The 15501-nt window shown below is 43.8% G+C and overlaps 1 protein-coding gene across 2 annotated transcripts in view; it reads left to right on the forward strand.

The window, feature by feature from the left end:
• LOC138265860 (collagen alpha-4(VI) chain-like) overlaps window positions 1-15501 on the forward strand; it is a 946529-nt gene that overhangs the window by 744323 nt on the left and 186705 nt on the right. The gene's annotated exons all lie outside the window — the stretch shown is intronic.

The following is a 15501-nucleotide window of genomic DNA, read 5'->3' on the forward strand; positions in this document are numbered from 1 at the left end:
GCAATATGGTTGTAATCCTTTCTCTGGATATCTTTCTTGAACCCTCCTCAATTTGGTGACCCAAATATTTCACTACTTTTTGTCAGTACTGCAATTTAGGCGGAGACACTTTGGGGGTCATTTTGACCTCAGCGGTCTTTTTCCAAGACCGCCGTGCGGAAGACCGCCAGTGGTGGCGGTTTGCCGCTCGGCCTATTATGACCGTTGGCAGCTCTCCGTCCTTTTATGGACAGAGAGCCGCCAACAGCCATACTGGCGGGCGGCGGGGAAGTGGAGGTTGCTCCACCTCCACTGCCACGCCAACAGAACACCGCCCAGCGAATCACGTCCTGTGATTCGGCGTGGTGGTGTTCTGTTGGTGGTGTGGTGTCGGCGGAGCAGCCCCCATGGCTCCCGTCCCCTCCTGGAGGATCGTCGGACCAGGTAAGTCGATCGTCCGTGAGGGTAGGAGGGTGCGGGGATGTTGTGTGTTGTGTGCGTGCATGGGGGGGCGTGTATGTAGAGGGGGTGTGTGAGTGCGTGTATGCTTGCAGGGGTGTTGTGTGTATGGGAATGAGTGTGTGTGTGTCTGTAGGTATGTCTGTATGGATGTGTGCGTGTATGTGTGAATGTGGGTGTGCATGTCTGACTGTGTGTGTGGATGTTGGCATGTATGTCGGGGGGGTGCGTGTATGTGTGTTGGTGGTGCCTGTGTGCTTGTCGTGTGTGTATGAGTGATGTTATGTTGGGGGTCGGGTGGGGAGGGGGGTCCTGCCACCTTTGGGGGGTGGCAGGGGTGGTGGGGGGTGTAGGGGAGGGAGTCGGAGTGTGGGGTGGGGGAGACCCCTATCAGTACCAGGGAAGGAATTCCCTGGCACTGATAGTGCTTACTGCCATGGATTTCATGGCAGTTTCAAACCGCATGAAATCCATGGCGGTCAGCCGGGTCCAAATACCGCCGGCGGTATAGTGACGGCCGCCGGGCCGGAGACCCTGGTCTCCAGCCCGGCGGTTGTCTCCGCCCTGGCAGGCAGAACGGAGAACCGGCGGATGACCATGGCGGTAACTGCCATGGTCATAATACACAAAGAAAAGACCGCCAGCCTGTTGGCGGTCTTACCGCCGCTTCTCCGCCTTCTGCCAGGGTCATATTGACCCCCTTTGTCACCATTCTTTCCCAAATGGTTCAGCAGGGCAATTGTATCATACTTGCACTCGTCCCTTGCTTTGGACGAAATCAGCAAGTCATCAATGTACTGCACCAAGGTTGATTGGAAAGGCAATTCCAACGACTCCAAATTATTTTTCAAGATCTGATTAAATATGGAAGGTGACTCTGAAAACCCCTGAGGAATTCTGCACCAGCAATAAACTCGATCCGAAAATTTTAAACAAAAGAGAAATTGGCTATCCTCATAAAGAGGCACAGAAAAGAAGGCTTGTGACAAATCAATGACAGTGAACCACTCAGCATCTCATGGAATCTGAAACATTATCACAGCTGGATTTGGCACCACAGGACAACGTTTGACTACAATCTCATTTGTTTTTCTCAAATCCTGAACAATTCGAACTTTCCCTCAGGGCTTTTGCAAACCCATTATTAAGGAAATACATGGACTGCATAATACTTCCTTCAAAACCCCTTGCTTTACAAAGTCTGCAATTATCTGGGTAACCTTCATAAGGACATCTTGCGGCATGTGGTACTGCGGAAGTTGAGGGAAAACTACATTCGGCTTCACAGTAACTTTAACTGGCTCAACTCCCTTTATCAGACCTACTTCTTGTCCTGTCAAATCCCACACTTTCTCCTTAACCGTTCCCTGAAAATCAGGATGGAGCTCTTTCACTGTGAACATCAGGAAGAATTTGATTAGAGGATATTCCTCATTTGTAGGTTCACACTCTGTCTCTGGGGCTTGGTCATCTTCATCATCGCTATTCGTCTGAATCTCAATCCCATCATTTGAACAAGTTATCGAACACTTCATTTTACACAGCAGGTCTCTTCCCAATAGTGATACCGGACTTGAATCGCAGACTACCAATTTGTGCAGTCCCTGAAAGTTGCCAATCTGAACTTGAACTGGATCTGCAATAGGGTTTGTCAAATACTGGGTCGCTACTCCCACAACCTGTACTGTTCTACCTGAAAGGGGCAAATTTATAACTTATACACTTCTCACTGTAGAGCGTGCAGCTCCTGTGTAAACCAAGAATGAAACTCTGTGACCCATAACATTTCCCTTTACATAGGGACCTCTTTGATCTACTTCTAAGGAAGTTGCAAGCACCCATGGCTCCTCATCTGAACTGTCACTCGTCCAATCATCATTTATTCCTTTCTCACTGTGTAACGGGAATTGGTGCACTGTGATACTATTTTGGTTAAGCCTCTGACCTGTGACCTGTTGAGAAAACATATTCTGTTCCTATTCCATTGGTGCTTGCGGTATTTGAATTTGCTGTCTAGGTACCATGGGAACCGGCTGTTGCATTGGCTGCAACTGTGACATTTGTACACGTGGCACCTGCTGCATGGGTTGGAAATTTTGCACTTGATTCACATTATTCTGAAAATTAGGATTAGGACCTCTCACTCTCGGTCCTCTCACATTCTGGAATGAATTGATGTCATTATTCTGCTGAATGACACCTTCCTGCACCATCATTGGACACTCCAGTTTCCAATGTCCTACGGCTCTGCAAATATGACATAGCAATAATTTCTTTATTCCCTGCACATCATTCTGAACCCCTACAGCACCTAAGTCTGGACCACGATTCATATTTCCTCCATGACCTCTACCTCTCATCTGGGGCTGAAACATCATGTTCCCCTGATGCTGCTACGGTAAATTCCCTTACACTCCTGTTTGAGCTGCTATAATCTGCATCACCATCACCTTCTCATTCAACTTTTTCTGATTCAACTCAATCTCATCACTACAGTATTTTGCATACTGCAGCACCTCATCAATCAGCTTTGCTTGCCAACAAATCAAATGACACTTAATCATCTGGCTAATTTCAGGTCTCAATCCTTCCACAGATCTGAAGACAAAATGGAGCATTCAATTGTTTCTGTACCACTGTAATTCTTGAACGACTGCAACAATCTCTTATAATATGCATGTATCAACTCCTTTGCTTCCTGAGCTGTCCAGTCAGTTCTTTGCCAATCAATATTCTTTGGTGAAATTCTCGATTTCAAAAATTCAATCACCTTATAGTAAAATTTCATAACCTCAGGCGATGGTGTACCTGTATTCTTGTCTCTCTCTGGTTCGCTTGTTGACCAATCTCCATTTCTCTTGCACTCGATCCACAGATCAGCTGGAACTACTATATCTAGTAATGTGTTGAAATCCTCCCATAGGCACTTTGCAAGTTTCACAAACCTGTCTGTCTGCTGATACCACTCTACTGGCTTCTCTCTCAATTTTGGATAATCATTTGTAAATGACAGAATGTCACTTCTGCTCCAAGGGACACATCCTGCTGCACATTTGCAGTTAGCTCCAAAGAATCCCTTTTTCTTTTGTCTCTCTTCTTCACCCATCTGCCTTCCCATTTGTCTAATGCTCTCCAGGTCTGAGCACTTTGAAGAAACTCCTTTAGGTGTGCCTTCATTCTGGCAGATCTCGTGTTCAAAATCTTTAGCTTCAAAGTCTAATCGGTAACTCCTTTTCAAATGTTTAGTTTTCTCTATCTCTATGCCGTACTTCTCTGCCAAGTCTGCTAGTTTCTGATGCACATTGCTCACTTCTATCATAATTTTCGGGCACAAATATCTAAACTCTGCCTCTGTTTAGGATTCTAACCTATTCACACCCATAGTTCCCTCAATGAGTTCACCCACTTCCATGCTTAGCCTAACATCATTCAAATACTCCTCTCCCTTAGGAGCACTCTGTGGGGTATTCAGCTTGTCTAACCATTCAGTCAACTGCTGAGTGGTCAAACCTTGCAACAAAATGTTACTTGCTTGAACTGGTGGCACCTGCAGTGCAACTACACTCGGGTCTGCGGTGTCATCAATTTCAAACTCTGGCTAACGTTTGACCCTGCCATAGTATCTGGAAGTGCTACAAATGGACTAAGGTCTAGCAATGATTTTGATCCGTCAAAAGTCTCTCCCACAGGAGAGACTATCTGAACATTTTCATTATGTCCTCCCCTCGTTATATTCTGGGACATTGCTCCCTGTTCACCTACAGTAGGTTTCTTCTGCGCAAATAAGGGTACAGCTGGACCAACAGTAATAGGTAGCAATATAGCATCTGGGGCTGTTTGGCACTTACACTCTGTGGGACAGTAATTCCCATATTCTGATTTAGCATCGGAGTGGTAGCTGACTGTGTCTCTGTTACTGGAGTAAATCTTGGCATTACCTGCGGCTGCACTTGGAGCAGTAAAAGTGGAATTGGTTCAATCTGAACCAATATTGGTCTCGGATAAACCTGTTCCGTAGGCACCATTAAGTTCGAAGTCGTTTCCATAATGGGCACATCAGGATAAATTCTCTGAAATTGTGGCGGATGCACCTGATTTTGCACTACAGGGGTTGTAGGCACATTAAGACCACTCTGCATCACATTCTGTGTCAGGCTTGCATTAACCTGCAGTGGACTCAATGGGCCAGATGTAGCAAGCCGTTTGCATGTCGCAAACTGCGAAAAACGCAGTTTGCGCCATGCAAACGGCCTCCCGCGATGCTCATTCCCAAATTGCAAGTCGGTACTGACTCGCAATTTGGGAATGCGACTCGCAAATAGGAAGGGGTGTTCCCTTCCTATTTGCGACTCGCATCGCAATTCAGACTTGCTTTGTGACCGCGAATGCGGTCGCAAAGCAACTCGCAGTTACCACCAGTGGTACTCATTCGCAAAAGGGAAGAGGTCCCCATGGGACCCCTTCCCCTTTGTGAATGTCGACAAAAATATTTTTTCAGAGCAGGCAGTGGTCCTATAGACCACTGCCTACTCTGAAAAAACTAAACCAAATGGTTTCGGTATTTTTTTCATTTTGCAACTCGTTTTCCTTTAAGGAAAACGGGCTGCAAAATGAAAAAAAAAAACTGCTTTATTTAAAAAGCAGTCACAGACATGGAGGCCTGCTGAAGTCCTGTGAGTGCAGGGACTCGCTATGGGGTCGCAAAAAGCGACCCACCTCTTTGATATTAATGAGGTGGGTCTTTGCGACCCCATAGCGAGTCGCAGAAGGTGTCTGAGACACCATTCTGCATATGCTTTTGCGAGTCTGAAATTGCGAGTCGCACCGACTCGCAATTTCAGACTCGCAAAAGCATATCTTGCTACATCTAGCCCTAAGTCCCATTAACCTGTGCCAGGGCTGTCGGATCAGCACTGGTACTTGGACCACTCTCATGTGCTATATATTGTGGTGGGCGATTTCTCAATAACTGCGTAATAACTGTGTAATAAGCTCATCATCATCTGATTCGTCCTCCACTGTTGAAGACTTTCTAGCTTCCCTACTTTCAGACGGACTTCTGTTAGTCTTCCTAGTAGCTTTCCTTCCTTCCTTCACATTGTCCTGCGTAATTGCCGGAACTAACTTAATTCCGTGCAAAGTCTACATCCTCCAAACTCTCTGAGCACTGCCCCACCTAGCCTCTGTTAAAGTCTTTTCTGCCTTTCTCATCCTCCTCTCAAATTTCTGTTGCTGTTGCTGTTGCTCTCTGGCTACTAACTCCCAAATCGCTAATGCCTCAAACTGTGCTCGTCTCGGAAGGGGCTTCGATTCATATAGCACCATCCTTAAATGCTCCAAAACCCTCAAATTGAATGTCTCATTTGTAGGAAACACAAAGTTCCCATCCTTTTCTGTCAACTTGCACCATTGCTTTAGCCAAAGACATGGCGCAACACCCTTCTCTTCCATTACAGTGTAAGCTGATGTACCATCTGGTGGTGTAGCCTCGCCTATACTTGTTGTAATATAAGTATCTCCCCTTAGGGCACTCTTTAATGCTTTGAAAAATGTCATCTTTTCGACCTTTTGTTAATCAAAATCAAATCAGGAGTGACTTTTAATCCCAAGATTCCTTTCACCTACTTTTCTCAACCAATTGCCTCTCACGGACAGCTGCCAATAGTGCGCGACCCTTCTCACTAACTGACCTATCCCAGCGCAGCTCCAGTGACATCACACTCACACGTATTGTGGCTGACAAAGTCTTGCGGCATGTCCTCCCAAACTCCGATTCACACGAACTAATGCAAAAATTGCGAGCACCAACAAAAAAATTAATCTGCTGGTTTACTACAGGAAAGGTAACACAATCACTTCAGAAACCTTATGTTTCCCCGATAGCCGGCACCTTTCTCTCTTTAGACAGTGCACTGCCTCACCTTAGTTAGCGCTTCGATGCCCCCGGGCCGGAATGTGCTTTATAAAAACTCCATACATACATACATACTTATGGATTTTTCACTGACGGCTCTTCCTGCACTTACAGCTACTCCTTCTTTCTCGGTCTCCCAGATTCGCAAGCAAAATCCGACCCGCAAATTTTACACTCAACTGATCAATGGGTCTGTCCTGGTGCACATAGGACTCATCAAATCTCAGTCAACACTTTCTTTCATTCAATTTTAACTCACACTCTGACTTATTGACCACTCCTGATTAACTTACTAAACCAGACAGAGTACAACACAAAACCAAGTGTCTCATACACTTCTCAATATACTCCGGAGTCTTAAACCACACAAGGTCCGTACATCAACAGCCACGTGGACAATTTTTTAGCACAAAGCACCACACACATGTGAAGTTTGCCGACTTCCCTACTCTCACACTGCAGCGTACGCTCACTCCTACAACTTCATTTGGAGTACGCACACTCCCTAAACCCTCACAAACCTCACAATTCACCTACGATTTGCATAAGCCATGCAAGCGCAACCTACTTCATTCACACAGTCACTATAACGCCAAGGACATCCTCAAATACCCATTAGTAGGATCCAGGATTTCCAGGAAAGTCATTTTTGGGTTTCAGGGAACATGTTCTCTCCAATTAGCATAATTGAAAAACAAAATCCAAATGTCAGTAATAATGAACTTTCACCTCTCTTTACCAATACTGTTAACACCTGTTATTCTATACCGGACGTCTATGGTAAGCTCTTAAGAAGACTACCCATCAGTCTGCTACCATCTCTGTTAGCACATCTGACCTTAATAAGTAAACTTACAAGGGGACGCGAATAGGTCGATGATCCTTTTGACTCGCAATTAAGATGTTCTTACCGTAGCTCCAGTACATAATCAATACACAATATCAATAATCACCAATAATCAATAACAGTAATAATTAATGGAGTCAGTAATTGTCATGCACCATGACTGTTCAGTCATGAATAGCCACACCTTTTAGTAAAAGTTGGAATACTTATTTTCCTGTATTAACAATGCTAAAGTCATGTACATTAATCTCAATACCAAATGAAACACATACAGAAACACTGGCTGTCCAAATTGGCGAAAGAAATGTAATTTAATCAAAGCTTGATCTACAACACATTCTAAGGTTATGGTGCAAATTAATAACAAAGTCAACTGCGTCACAGTGACTATATACATTCGAATTCAGCAGAGAAATTCCTCAAGCATTATTCCCTATTAGCACAATTTTTATTAGTGAGGATCCTTAACTAACATCAGATTAGCATCAGCATGTTGGGCTTCATGCAAAACAATTTAGTAACACAAATTTGGAAAAAAAACATCTAACTATGGCTCTATCAAAACAGTGCAGTTGGTACCTAAAAGAAAAAGCAAATGTGCATAATAGTCAACGGTCTAGTTTATAATACCTATCCTCATTGTGGATCAGCAAGCAGAGTCAGTCTTGGTCCTCAGGCATTAGTCGATCAGCAAGGCGTCAGGATTCAACATCAAAGTTCAGAAAACGCAAAGTCTTTAAGCATTATAGTTAAGCATGTCTCTTGTCAAGACGCAAAATGAGCAAGAATGAGCCTCTCTTCTCTCTTTGCAGTGTCATTATATTAAAACTAGTAAAACTACTTCCCAAATCCCTATTGGTCAGTTAATCGTATGTTCACACTTTGTCCAATAAAACTAAAATTGCAAATCTATGAATTCTACCATTACTCCTTTCACATGTCGTCGATTGGTTGTCCTGCAATGTCCTCATCATCCGGCTTGTCAGGCAACACTATTGTTGCGGCTTCCACTCCAGTCAGTATCTCCATTGTTCTCCTGAGAAAGTCAGTCTCACATGCATTACACATAAAATGTTACATTAACAAGAACAGCATCTTCTAGCAGTCGGTTCTCATGAGAAAACGTCTGTTGTGAGCACTTTTAAACAAGGCGAAATGAAATCACAGTTTAACTCTCTAGGACAGCCATTCATTAAACGTTAAGGAATACAGCTTTGACATGAGGCCTGGCAAACTAGGCCAAGACATTTGCTAAGTTAAGGCCTACAATTAATAAAGCTAGAGCATAATGCAAGGGACTTCAAACTGTGGGGTGGGCCCCCATAGGGGGGCCTCAAGTGATCCCAGGGGGGACGCCAGACTCTGGCCAAAAGAAGCATTACACAGATAACAGTGTTTTGTTTTAAGCAGAAACATGTTATTGCATTAAAAAAAGGTAACAGTACTTAACTGCAATGTTTAAATAAGTCTAGACTTATTTAAACATTGCCATCTTTATAAAATAATTGTGAACAATTCTGAGGGGGCCCCAATGATTTTTATTTTTCAACTGGGGGGGCGCGGCATTAAAAAGTTTGGAGGCCACTGGCATAATACATAACCCTTAATGACATATTACTACATTAGTCAAACATATGTTCAATATTTCGCAGTATTAATTCTCTAGTAAGTACACTTTGTGAACATTGGTGACCACTCTTTGTAATCACAATTTCAAATGCGTGCATTATTTTCTACATTACTATATTTTCTATGCAAATCACTTATTCAGAATACATGAACACTCGCTAATAATTTTTATTTATACACCTACGCTAGCAGTAGTCTGAAGAAAACAGCGAGTAAAAGTATATCCTGCCACATACTTTGGGTGTGCAGGTATTACTAGGGCTTAGTATGAGTATAGGTGTACCCCTCCCCCATCCATTCAACCCTTAACTGGTCAGTGCTGGTGGATTCCTTTATTGTAGTCTCATGTGAATTTACATCGCATCCACAGATTGTATTACTGTAATAGAGGCTATTTGTACATCTGGCGGTGTGAGTGGACTTATGGAAATGCGTGGTAAGTCAAAGTCAGTTCCTGGGCATGCAAAATAGAAGCTGCAGACATTTCAATGTAGATATCATAAGGTGGGAACTCTATGGAGCATACATTATAGTACACACATGCATCTTTGGAATGATCAGCCCGCTCCAGTTAGCACATCACAGGTTGCACTGGATTGAAGCCTGGAGAGAGTGAATTATGCCCTGTCTGTAGTTCTCAGTAGTTTATTCTTTCAGTGATCAAAACTTCCCCTGGAAGTTAACAGTTTAAGGTCCTTAATCAAGTTTTGTTTCACTGTCCCAAGCACAATCTCGCCTTTGAAGAAATTTGGACCCGAAGTACCAAGCATTTTAATGGTTGCAAAGGCTCCAATTCGGCCTTTGCAACTGATAAGCATTTGCAATGCAATGGGTCTCGCGTTTACTCGTGTTAAAGCTATTAGCGTTGTCAACTCATAACCAGACTTTTCTTGCCACATAAACTGAAAAGTAAAACAGTTTCATATAAGCGAGCCGACGGCTGCCATGAGCACAGAGCAAACACACAAAAGGAAAAAGAAGTTCGCTTGCAGTGAAACATATCGGCAAAAGTGCAATTATCCATGGAACCAACAAAAGTTGAATTATCCCTGAACAGGGTTGATGCCATGCAAAGCGCTCAACTACTGCCCAGCGAGATCGCACTGCCTATGAAATAAAGAGAGAAAATAGTGCAGAAACCATACAAAAAACATGGAGCCTCGTATGTTTTCAGTAGTTGGCTGGTGCACTCAAGGCGGGCTAAACACTGGAAAAGGCATGACGTATGCATTCCTTCCACTAATTAAATCAAACGCGTTTTAAAAGGCAAGCCCACGAACCAACCAAACTGTTGAGCTTAACATGGACGTGGTTAAAAGCCCACAGAGAGATTACACCAGGGATGGAGCCCTTTGCGCTCAACCCTAAAAATTATTTTTTATTATGCCCTAATCTCATTTTAGGGATTCTGAATGGATACCGACTTGATACCTGGAAGGGGCTTCCAATCAGGGAATCAGTATCATATGTATTGTTTTGCGACCGAAATCCAGTCACAAATCATTCAAATTTTACTTGCACCTTAGGACCCCTTCTCTTTTCTGAATGTAAATCAAAAAGGTTGTTGAAGAGTATGCAGTGATCCAAGGGACCACTAGCAACTGTTAACCTTTGAAAGAAAAGAAATCTTTTTTTTTTAAACGCGCCCCATTTCCTTTATGCAAAACTGACTCCATTAAAATAAAAGGTTTTCATTATTTAAAGCAATCACAGACATGGTGGTAGTGAGTTGCAATTTGAGAGCTCCCTTATTAATATTTGTGAGGTAGGTTGGAGTGTGACCCAATCTTAACTGATCACTAAAATACTGGTCACTAACTGTGAACATTATTCTGAGACCAATAAATAGTACATCTGGCCCTGTGTTCCTTTGTAGCAATGTTATTATTAACCTGTTGGGCGCCCTGGACGAGGTGATCTCGTCCAAGGCACCGGTTCCTGGGTGCCTTGGATGAGATCACCTCGTTATTTATTTTATTAATTAATGAATTTATGTATTTATTTATTTATTTTAGGCCATTTCTGCCCCCCCCTGGGGGCAGAGCGGCCTATTGTTATTAGGCCGATCTGCCCCCAGGGGGGGCAGAAACCTCTAGGCGCCAGGGCAAATTTGTTTCTTCTGTTTTCTTTTTGTTTGTTTGTTTTTTAGAGATGGGGAGCGACCAATTAGGCAAGGGTTGTTCCCCTGGGGGGCAAATTGTATTTAGACCATTTCTGCCCCCATTGGGGCAGATCGGCCAATTTTTGTTTGGCCAATCTGCCCCTATGGTGGCAGAAACCACTTAGGCACCAGGGATTGGTGTGTGTGTATGCGTGTGTTTTCTTTAGGAAGGCAGCCCCTTGGGTAAGGGTCACTCCCCATGGGGGCACATTACTGTTGGCCATATCTGCCCACCATTGGGGGCAGCTGGGCCTATTTTTGGAAGGCCCATCTGCCCCAAGGGGGGGCAGAAAGCCCACCAGAGGCCAGGGAAGTTTTTTCTCCAAAAATAAGAGGGTGGGGGTATGGCCATACCCCCACCCCAAATAAATGGGTCCAAAGTTGTTCTGCCCACCAGTGGGCAGATGGGGCAATTACCCCTGATCCACACCCCGGGGGGGCAGAAAGTCTACTAGATGCCAGGGAATTTAAAAAAAACAAAAAATATTGGGGTGGTGGCTACCAACCACTATGGACCTGGTTACGCCCCCACCTCCACTGAAGGGGGTAGCAGTATTTCAGCTCTCCCCCGCACTCTAAAACATCTTATCCCACAGCAAGCAAGAAGTCATTTGATTATTTTGGGTTTTACTTTTACATTTGGGCCATGAGAACTTGGCTTACTCTCAAAATCGTCCCACTTGGAATGGTGAGGGCTGCACTTTATGGACTTTGGGACACTCCCATGTAGTAAAATCCACAAGACCTAGACACATCTGAAAACTAAACATCTGGGTGATTTCAGGGTGGTGTTTTTCACATGCACCCACACCATTTTTGTACCCTGTAGCCGGCAGCTGATGGTACCGGCTACAAGACAGGAAGAATCGGGAGCGGAGCCCCTATTTCCTTCCACGCAGCATGATGGCGGAGACCTCGGGATTCCTACTGGGCGGATTCCCGAGCTACTACATAGTTGTCAAGGCAACGAGGACGCCCACACGGGGAACCCGGATATCCGGGTTCCCGAACTAGTAAAAATGGAAGACGGACTACAGAAAAGAAGAGCTCCATTTATGGAAGACGCCGGAGGTGTAAGAGAAGAGAACGAAAACGGAACCGAGGAGAAGAACGACATCCTTACACCAACAGCAAGCCCGAAGATGTGCGGTACCAACGTGACCCCGACCAAAGAGGAAGAAACAGACGGCTGAGAATCCCGCCACGTCCCAGGAGGGACGTGGCTATACCAGGTACGGTCCTTTTTAAAGGACAGAGTCAGATTAAACTAGGGAAAGGAGAGGGATACGAGAGAAGGGAACAGAGGGGCGGGAGGAGTGGAGGGAGAAGACGACAGGGAGGAGGAGAGGGAAGGGAAGCTCTTAAATAAGATTTCTATACAGGAGACCTAGGAGAAATAGAACAACAAAAACCCAACTTGTGCCACTACCTATCTAAACAGTACACAGAGGTGACTTTCCTTCCTCAGTCTGACCCCAGAATATCACTGACTCCTGGAGATTAGGTGCTCTCTCTCTCTCTCTCTCTCACTCACTCTCTTTTCTTTTTATCTACAAGAGCTCTGCAAACCTAAAACCCCCACACTTACCCTATTTTCCGTTCCTCTTGTTTTCCGGTCCAATAATGGGAGATCCACGTGGAATATCTCTGCCTGTGAAGAGGAAGTCTGGAAAAGAAGAAAACAACCTAGGATTAGAAGACCAATAATCTATATATATGTATAGAAGTATGGTCAGACACAACTAGAACAATAAAGAGACCACTCAAAACCCTAACTACGCCTAGTTGTCCTTACTATTGCCTCACCCACTGCCACATATCCACAATCCCCTGCAAACCTCCAACATTGCTGGAAATCGCACATTTTGCCCACGTTTTTGTGATGGAACCTTCCGGAATCTGCAGGAATCCACAAAATTCCTACCACCCAGCATTGTCTCATCTATACCGATAAAAATTCTGCTGCACTTGTCAGCCTATAAATGTTTTTTTCCAAACTGCCCTTTTGGACCCCCTTTGTTCCCCCTCAATATCGACATGATTTTGGCTCTTCCCTTTCACAAAAACTTGGTCCACCTACACAAATGAGGTATCATTTTTACCGGGAAACTGAGGGGAACATTGGGTGGTATGAAATGTGTCCCAGTGCGGTGATCCCACACAGAAATGTGTGAAAAAAGTGATTTATTAGCTAAATTTGAGGTTTGCTGAGGATTCTGGGTGAGAAAATATTGGGGGATCCACGCAAGTCACATCTCACTGGACTCCCTCGGGTGTCTAGTTTTCAGAAATGTCTGGGTTTGGTAGGTTTCCCTAGAAGGCTGCTGAGCCCAGGACCAAAAACGCAGGTGACCCCCTGCAAAAACAAGTAGTTTTGTATTTGATCATTTTGATGTGTCAAGATAGTGTTTTTGGGCATTTCCTTTCGTGGGCGCTAGGCCTACCCACACAAGTGAGGTACCATTTTTATCTGGAGACGTGGGGGAATGCTGGGTGGAAGGAAATTTGTGGCTCCTCTCAGATTCCAGAACTTTCTGTCACCGAAATGAGAGGAAAAGGTGTTTTTTTGGTCAAATTTTGAGGTTTGCAAAGGATGCTGGGTAACAGAACCTGGTCAGAGCCCCACAAGTCACCCCATCTTGGATTCCCCTAGGTGTCTGGTTTTCACAAATGCACTGGTTTGCTAGGTTTCCAGAGGTGCCGGCTGAGCTAGAGGCCAAAATCCACAGGTAGGCACTTTGCAAAAAACACCTCTGTTTTCTGTGAAAAAATGTGATGTGTCCACATTGTGTTTTGAGCCATTTCCTTTCATGGGCGCTAGGCCTACCCACACAAGTTAGGTACCATTTTTATCGGGAGAAGTGGGGGAACACAGAATAGAAAAACAAGTGTTATTGCCCCTTGTCTTTCTCTACATTTTTTCCTTCCAAATGTAAGGCAGTGTGTAAAAAATACGTCTACAGTATTTGAGAAATGCCCTGTAATTCACATGCTAGTATGGGCACCCCGGAATTCAGAGATGTGCAAATAACCACTGCTTCTCAACACCTTATCTTGTGGCCATTTCGTAAATACAAAGGTTTTTTTGATACCTATTTTTCACTTTTTATATTTCAGCAAATTAATTGCTGTATACTTGGTACAGAATAAAAACCCTTTGCAAGGTGCAGCTCATTTATTGCCTCTGGGTACCTAGAGTTCTTGATGAACCTACAAGCCCTATATATCCCGCAACCAGAAGAGTCCAGCTGACGTAACGATATATTGCTTTTAAAAATCTGACATCGCTGAAAAAGTTACAGAGTAAAACGTGGAGAGAAATGGCTGTTTTCTTCACCTCAATTTCAATATTTTTTTATTTCAGCTATTATTTTCTGTAGGAAACACTTGTAGGATCTACACAAATGACCCCTTGCTGAATTCAGATTTTTGTCTACTTTTCAGAAATGTTTAGCTTTCTGGGATCCAGCATTGGTTTCTCACCCATTTTGGTCACTAACTGGAAAAATGGGGTATATCCCAGTAAAATGTCAAAATTGTTTTGAAAAATGGGGTTTTCCAATTCAAGTCTGCCTGTTCCTGAAAGCTGGGAAGATGGTGATCTTGCTACCGCAAACCCGTTGTTGATGCCATTTTCAGGGGAAAAAACACAAGCTGCCTTCTTCAGCCCTTTTTCCCCATTTTTTGGAAAAAAACAAAATGTTCACTGTATTTTGGCTAATTTCTTCCCACAAAGTCTGGGTACCTCTAGAATCCCTAGGATGTTGGGAAAAAAGGATGCAAATTTGGCGTGGGTAGCTTATGTGGAAAAAACGTTATGAGGGCCTAGGTGAGAACTATTCCAAATAGGCAGAAAAAGGCCTGGCACAGGAGGGGAAAAAGGCCTGGCAGCGAAGGGTTTAAACAAGAAGCAAAACAATGTATATGTGCACTGTCCACAATAACTGATCACTACACGTTTGTACGTTTTTCAAACTGATTTTCAATTTGTATACATTGTCTGTTTTGATGTGATGTTAATTTGTGTTTTATTTAAGAATTCGAGTTGCTACAAATTATTATATTCATGTTGTTATTAGGTTGTAAAACGTTAACCTCCAAAGGCGGATTTTTATGTAAATCAATTAAATAATGAACTACTTCTTTTACCGAGTCTTATGGCCCTCATTCAATTAAGGAGGACTTTGGGGTGCCAGGGGCGCTACCTTTGTATAGTGTGCTCTTTATATATGGCGACTGCTCCTCCTGTCGCACATCTAACACAGCAATTTAAATGTAGAGTGGTATATTATTGCCTAATAGAGAGGAGGTTCTTCTGCAGAAGAATGGCGCTTTTTGGATAGCAGGGTCTGCTTATACATTAGCAGGTGAAATAAACGACCAGAAGCAGCTCCTTGTTTTTGACAGATTAGAACATAGTTAGCAGGAAGTGCCCCAGGTGGATTTACCTGTGGTTATTTTCCAAGAATGCAGTATGTATTAGCTGTTTTGTTACCGTCCCCTCCGTAGCTG

Source organism: Pleurodeles waltl, chromosome 11, assembly GCF_031143425.1.
Source record: "Pleurodeles waltl isolate 20211129_DDA chromosome 11, aPleWal1.hap1.20221129, whole genome shotgun sequence".
Taxonomy (NCBI): Eukaryota; Metazoa; Chordata; class Amphibia; order Caudata; family Salamandridae; genus Pleurodeles; species Pleurodeles waltl.